Source organism: Chinchilla lanigera, unplaced genomic scaffold (genome assembly GCF_000276665.1).
Source record: "Chinchilla lanigera isolate Chin_1 unplaced genomic scaffold, ChiLan1.0 scaffold00076, whole genome shotgun sequence".
Taxonomy (NCBI): Eukaryota; Metazoa; Chordata; class Mammalia; order Rodentia; family Chinchillidae; genus Chinchilla; species Chinchilla lanigera.
The window spans coordinates 10,387,586-10,394,865 of record NW_004955477.1 but is presented as its reverse complement, the minus strand read 5'-3'; the positions used below and the strand labels follow the sequence as shown (position 1 = coordinate 10,394,865).

The following is a 7,280-nucleotide window of genomic DNA, read 5'->3' as shown; positions in this document are numbered from 1 at the left end:
TCCATCTTCCACTACAAGGAAGGGCCCTGCAGGGTCTGCTCCCAATGCCCAGCATCCATGATCAGACATGGCAATTAACAAAGGCCTGAGATCAATGGACATAGAAGTTACAAGCCAGAGAGGTCAGAACACACACATAGGGTGGGGTAGAGACAGTCCCAAAACAGAGCACCCCTCATCTCCCTGTCATGGACACTGGCAGCTCCAATTGCTGGGTTTCATAAGCTCAGCTTTATGTAGATGTGGCCATGAAAGGGTTCCTTAGAGCCCATGGATTCCACCCGTCTCTAAAGGCACTGGCCATGGCACCAGCTCAACCCTTCACCCACCAGGAATGTGGCTGGAATGTGGCTAAGAGCTCTTCCAGAAGCCTGCACGTGGTCAACACTGGAACCATCTCATTCCTGGATCACAGCAGAGGCAGCCAGAGCAGGAGCCTAACACAAATCTTTTACCTAGCAGGGCACTCAATTAGCTCAGGTGGCACGTGGTCAGACCCTCCAGAGGCCTTGGGAGAGAGCTCATTACACGCAATTGCACATCTGGGCCTGAGAGGCCCTGGGGAATTAGCTCTGCGCTGATTTACAGCCTCTTCTCTTTGTCCTTTCCTGAAGGAGAGAAGATTCCTAGGATCCTAGAAGAGCACTTCTCAGTGACTGTCTCCTAGAAGGCCCAGGCCCCTCTCCACCTCCTGGCCTCTGCAAGCACATAATGGATCTACCTGTTCCTGCAGAATACCCTCCTGGTAATGTAGGTAATGTTGATTTCTGCTTCAGTCCTTGCCTCTTTGCCCAGGCCCCCATTTTCATGGGGATGTGAGATTTCTAGCATGGTTTAGAAGGTCCTCGGTGTTGACACCTGCTCCATTTGTGGGTACTGAAGAAGATACTGAAGCCCTGCCTGGCTGACTTGCTTGGGTGTAGCTGTGCAGGACCAGGTGGCTACAGGTCCCCAGAGGGCCAGGTGCCTTTCAGTAAAATTATGATAGTAAAAAAGACTACCAAAAGCCAGAGGAGGACCAGCCTGGGGACTGGATGGGGCTCAGATTTGTTTGGAACAGATCTTCGTCCAACTACATGCAGATGCTCTGTCTTTGGAAGGCCTCTTATTAATCACTGATTCATTCAAGCTCCTTGAAGCTGTGCCAGGTGCCTGCCTAGGACCTGAGAACTGGGAAGGATACTGGGAAAGCCCATGGGATGTCTATATAAAGAGTAAGAGCTCCCAGGCAGTGGATTCAGGTAGACCACATGGATGTGGGGGTTCTCCATATGCAGGGAGAGCTGGGGAGACTCAGAAAGCACTTATCGATGGGAAAAGAAGCAGATCTAGGGTGGTTCTGAGGAAGGGATCCTGGACAGAGAGACAGGAGGACAAGATGGCCCTGCTGCTAAAAGCAAGGAGCCCCTGAGGTGCGCACCGACAGCCAGAAACCTGATATTCCACAGAAGGGGAAGCCCAGGTGACAAAGCTCAAGTATGGTAAGCCCAGGACAGTGGGAAGTGCTGACACTTTTAACCTTCCCTGAGAAGCAGATGCCAGCAGCTGGATGTCCATCAGCAGGGGATGGAGCAGTCAACTGGGTATCTCACAGCAGCCATAGACACCTGCAGACACAGGGGCTGAAGCCACCATGGTCAGGGTAGGAAGGTACAGCCCATGAAGTATGGCCCTTGCATAGCCTGGTTCTTTCTTGGAGACCACGGAAATATCCCTCAGTGGGGCTGAGGTTGAGCAAACAGTACCCTCTTTATAATTTTATGTCAGTACTCAGACTTCTGAGAGACCCTCTTGCATTCTCCAGCCTGCCTTGGCTGCTGATCCAGCAATGGCCTGCAGTCTACAGAAGATATCTTAACTGAGGCATTCTAGCTTCTTCAGTAGTTATGGTGCCTTTACACACAGAATAAGGCCCTTCTTCTCCAGGTTGGCCTCTGGGTGTAGGGAGGCCCACTGAGGGTACCTGCTGAGGGGGATGTAGCCACACACTCTTGTGGGGACCCTAATGCCCTCTGTATCTCCAGACCAGCTGCGCCTCAGCCACTGGTCAGACACTGGCCCATCCCCACTTCAGCACCCAGGCACTTTACTGTCTCTTGCTGGCACATAATCCCCTGAGGTCGGTCACTATGGCCCTCCATCTGATTCTTGGCAAGGCAAGGCTACCTCCCCAGTACCTTTGTTTGGTGTCTGCAGTTTTCCTCCCCACGGGCAAGCGGGGATCTCTGAATGTCCTTCCTCGAGGAGCAGGGAAGACTTGGAGTCCCCTTGCCAGGCCAGCAGCCAGCCCTTGTGGCTCTTCCCCATCCATGGCAGGGAGTGTGGTTTCTTTCATCCCCTCAAGATCCAGGGTTAAAACACAAGGAGGGAAGGAGCTCTCAGTGACATGTGCCCCCACCCCACTACTGGAAGGAGGTTGCTCCTGCTCATCTGAGACTATCACTTGGATGCCAAGAGAGGTGCAGAGGAGACGGACCTGTGTGATGGAGCCCATACCCCTGGCCATCCATAGACACAGAAGAATGTGCCTTGGGCCACAGCCTTCAATGAAACCTGCAGCATTTGCATTATGAGAACCTAAAGCCAGGGCCATATAATTATAAAAGGAACTGGGGCTTGGATGGTGACTTATTCTCTAGACTTTTTGATAGCTGTTACATTTATCAGAATGAGCAACTTCTTTCGTTTTATTTTCCCATACTGGGAATTGAACTCAGGGCTTCACACATGCTAGAAAAACCCTCTGCCACTGAGCTACATCCCCAGACATTTCAAAAATTTTATTGCGAGGCAGGGTCTTGCTAAATTACCCAGCTGGCCTCCAAACTTGCAATCTTCCTGCCTCAGCCTCCAGTTACAGATATATGCTACCAAGCCTGCTGAACAAATGACTAGTAAAGAAATAAGAGGGCCTGGAGTGAAAGCCATGAGGTTGGGGTGCAGGGTGAATTTTTCAGGGTTGGAGATGTCTGGCCTGGTCTCTAGTGAGGTCTAGCAAAGCTAGAGTCTAGGGGCAGGGCAAGGGGGACTCCAGTGGGGACCCCAGAAAGTTCCCTCAGCCCTGCCTGCTGGGCAGGTTGCTGCCTGCCAGGGAGTAGCCTGCCTTGGTGGCCCTGCCACTTCTGCCCTGTGCCCTCCTCCTTAGCCCTCAGGGGCCTCCTGCCATCTTTCAGGTCTCGGATTCCAGTCTTCCTGAAGAACACGTGGGTGTTCTATCACCCACTGATGCCCCACGTCAGCCTCCAGTGAGGTACCAGCATCCTTCTGCCTGGGGAGAGCAGATCTGCCACTCTGCTGCAGACCCACCCGTTCAAGGTCATTTATTCAGACTGGGAGGCCCCCAGAACAAAAGGCCCTTGCACCTGCGTGAGGGGCCTGGTATGGGCAGGATGGGTGGCCAGACTGGTCCACATGGGCCTCTACTGAGACTGGGCCGAGGCAGTGAGATAGCAAGCAGGTTGCTAATAAGAAGCGTGGGCATCTGCTACTGGATCCCTCCGGGCCCTCACGCCCTCAGCACTCAGTATTCCTGTTTCTCCAGACCTAGCTTGGACACCATACTGTGCCGTCGGGCACAGCCTGCCACTAGAGGGCGCCAGAAAGGAGCGCTCTTTCTCTCGGCATTTTATTGGGGGGTTGTTTGCTTGCTTGCAGCTTCTTTCAGCAATCCCAGGATCGCCTCGGAGGAGCTTCTTTGGAGGTCCTGCAGCAGCAGGCGACACCCGACCATCTGTGGGCTCCGGCTCTGGGGCCCTTTCCGGGCCAGGCCGGTAAATTTACCTATTCCGCTTCATCCTGAGCCCGACTGGTGGCAGCTCCAAAGATGGTATCTGGGTAGCTCAGCAGTCCCTTTAGTCCAGAAATGCACCCCCACCCCCAGTCTGGAAAGTAGACTCGCCTTCACATGCATAGACTGGTTAGGAGTGTGCTTTCACCTGGAGGTCAGAGCCAGCGCCCTTAGCAGAGGGCTGCCCCAGGAGACCCAGGCCAGAGCGGAGGAAGTCAGGGCGGGGCAGCCCAGCAGCTCCAGGTGAACCGTTCCCGGAAGGAGGTTTCCGCAGACTCCTCGGTATCTTTGTGGGTGCAAGTTCCTCTTGTGAGTGCAAGTCTCTGCGACCCTCCTTCCCCTCGCAACACACAGAACCCCTTAATGGATATACCCCGCCCCCCGCCATACCCTGTGGCGCAGTCACCGATCCTCTCTGCGAGCACTAAAGAACTTCTGTTTGTCCATTGTTTATTATGTGCCCACTGTCACCAAGGGAAGGACACCCGGAAGGTCGAAGTTCGTTGCGTATATGTCGGGCATCCAGGGCTGCCTGGCGTGTAGTAGGTGCCCAACAAACACACGCAGAATGAGAAAAGTAAATGTCGAGTCGAGGCTGCCAAACAGCGCAAGCCCAATCTTCCAACCGCGACGTTTTGCATTGAAAGCGCCTGCAGTCTTCCTCCTAGGACGTTTTCATCAAGACCGGGAGATCACATCGAACCTCTTCACTGCGGGGCAGAGGGCCGCTCCCCAGACCCTTACGCAGGAGCGGGCATCTTCTTTGATCCCAACCGAGAGGACCGCCTAGGAAAAGCAGGTGTGGGTGGGAGCCGCCAGCAGGACCCTGAGTTGCGATTCAAGGGAGAGGAAGTTTAGCTCGCTAGCCCTGGCCCGCTGTGCTGGGGGAGGGAACTCCTTGAGGAGGGATCCAGAGTGGTGGGGGAAGCGTCCCAGAGATAAGCCTCCTACAGAGCGCGCGCTGCGCCTCGGGCGCCCCATCTTACCCCAGCTGCTCCTCCATCCCGCACTCTCACCTCCCTCACCCAGTACACTGGCCCTCTTACCACACCGATGGCCTTTAACCGCCTGGAGAGCTGCACACTTCGCTTTTAGTGTGACCGCTGGCGACCCTTCGCGTTCCCGCCACAACCCACGGACGACCTGGATACACAGACCCAGGGTCGCTGGGGCTCAGAGATATCCCTGGAGGTCTCTATTTCCTCCGCAGTAAAGTGGTGCTAACGAGACCAGGATTAGACTAGGAGAGCAAAGTGCGGAGCCCGAAGCTGTGGCATTTCTCCGGAGTCCGAGACCAGCTCGCGGGAGGATAGCGCACATCTGGTATCCCGCCCTGCGCTCCCGTCTGGGCTTCTATTTGGCAACCCACACTTCTCCCAGCTAGACAGGCAGCAGCCGCGCTGAGGGTCTGCTAAATGCAGCAGAGGGGTGAGGATGCCGGAGAACGGCCCCGCCCCTCTGCCCCGCCTCCCCGTTGACCCCGCCCCTAAACCCACAGCTCTTGCGTACCCTCTTCCCTAGAATCTGAATCTTGGCCGTTCACGTCGTCGCCTCCCGGAAGTCCAAGAGGAACCAAGTCCCACCTAGAAGGGTCCTCCCTGCTGCCAGACCCTCGGGACCCACGTGACATGTGTTTTCTCTGAGGAAGTGAGACCAAGAGGCCAAGGGCAGGTCTCACGGCCAGGAAGACCCGGTGCCACTGGCAATTCGGAGATCTCTAAGGAGGTGCCCTCGGTGCCCTGGGCTTGGCTTAGCGAGAGCTGATCGACGGCAATGCCCTAGCGCCCAATCGGATCCCTAGAGGGCAGACCCGGCCCAACCAGCCAGGAGAATGAAATCCCCATGCACGGGACCGCACCTCATAATAGCGGGGTACCCACGCGCCACGCGGCGCCGGCGGGGGCTGCACTGTGTGCGACCACGCGAGTCAAGGGCGACCACAGAACTCCTGCCCAGCTCCGACCATAAGTGGCTTTCCAAACCTCGATCACCCGTAGCCCTTGCCGCTACCTGCACAAAACGAAAAAGCACCTTAGAAGAGAGCAGCGGGAGGGAACACTAGGTCCCTGCTCAGAGCCCCCAAAAGTTATTTTCTTCGGAGACACCACATCCCGGTGGCCCCGGAGGGGAGGGGGAATGGAACAGTCGTTGACTAACTGCCCCCAGGCCCAAAAGAGGCCGATCTTGAGCACTTAGCCTCCAAACCAGATCCCTCCCGGCCAAGAAAAGGTCATCCCTTCGCACACTTTTGCATCAAGGCTCCCTTCCGGGCAGCGGGTAATGGTATTGGCCACATTCTATTATTAAATTAGTATGCGCCGCCACCCAAGAGAAAAGCTACTATTCGCAGCGTCTGTTCAAAGCCTGCCCTGCGCAGGGCTCAGAGTCGACCACAATCGCATTTCACCCTCCCGGAGTTCTTGAGGGCGTAGGTTCTTTGTACCCTGAGAAGGACTTTAGGATCACATGGGCCGCGGACGGACCTAAATGCGCCCTACTCGCAGTGCTTAAGTGCTCACTCGCGTTAAGGCCCCGGACGCGGCTCCCTAAGTGTCCTGGACCTGGAGGCTCGGAGATCTCTAGTGTCCTTGTTTGCCACGCCAGGGCTGTGACTCGCGGAAGAACTGCCCGTGGGGGAGGGGGGTTGCGGCCCTGGTTGCACGGTAACTTCCTAAGTAATTCCAAGAGGAGACTCTGTCGACCGCAAAGTTCCAGCTGGGGGTCCCTGATCCATCGCTGCATCCTGACCAGGCCGCGGGGAACCGGGAACCGCCTGGCGGCGTGAACAATAGGAGGCCGCGCGTGTGGCACCTGTATCACCAGCATTGCCTCGCAGCCACGGGGACAGTTTGTTGGCGAGACTAGAAGCCCAGTCGAATGGGCCAAGTCTAACCACTGAGCCCGTGAACTCTTTTGCCCTTCGGCTGTCCGGACCCAAGACAGCTGTCCCCGCAAGTGGTCCAAGCAGCCATGCACCAACCAGAGAGAGAGAAGCCAAGAAGCCAGGGCAAGAGGCGAGGGCTGTGGTCCCCGACGACGCCCACTGACCTCGGGTGGCTGGTGGGTCAGGGCTTTTTCTTTAACGGAGAGCACTGAGCGCGCTGCTTGGATCTTCAAATCTACATTCTTTCGGGCTATAAAATATGTTCTCGTATTTTTTCCTGATTTCCCATTAAACCCTTTGCCTAACTAAACTCCCATCCAACGGGATTTATTTCGTCCCTGGGGAGATAAATCAGGGGGCAAATTTACAACCCGGGAGGCACCTGCCGCGCTAATGGGCCCTTCATGGAGTGCGCAGCCCGAGGGGCGCGCGCAGACGGGCGGGGCGCTGGCCAATGGCCGGGCCGCCGGTGCTCATAGCCAATCAGTGCGCGCGCCGCACCGGGGCCCCGCGGTTATCAGCGCTTCTGTCCCGCGCGGCGCCGCTCCGACCGACCCTGGGGTAGTCTGTGCCAGTCGAAGCTTCGTGGTCTCTCAGGCTGCCACCCAG

General features: G+C 56.4%; 1 long non-coding RNA gene across 2 annotated transcripts; it reads right to left on the bottom strand.

Annotated features, from left to right (window-relative positions):
- Window positions 1-3,611: 3,611 nt before the first annotated feature.
- LOC102027745 lies at window positions 3,612-5,229 on the bottom strand. Of its 2 annotated transcripts, none has more exons than XR_263670.2 (2): window positions 4,834-5,229; window positions 3,612-4,613 (listed from the first exon to the last, which is right to left on the bottom strand). It is a non-coding gene; the product is annotated as an uncharacterized LOC102027745 (long non-coding RNA). The 2 variants fall into 2 exon arrangements; XR_263669.2 differs by having other exon boundaries at window positions 3,612-4,573.
- Window positions 5,230-7,280: the final 2,051 nt, after the last annotated feature.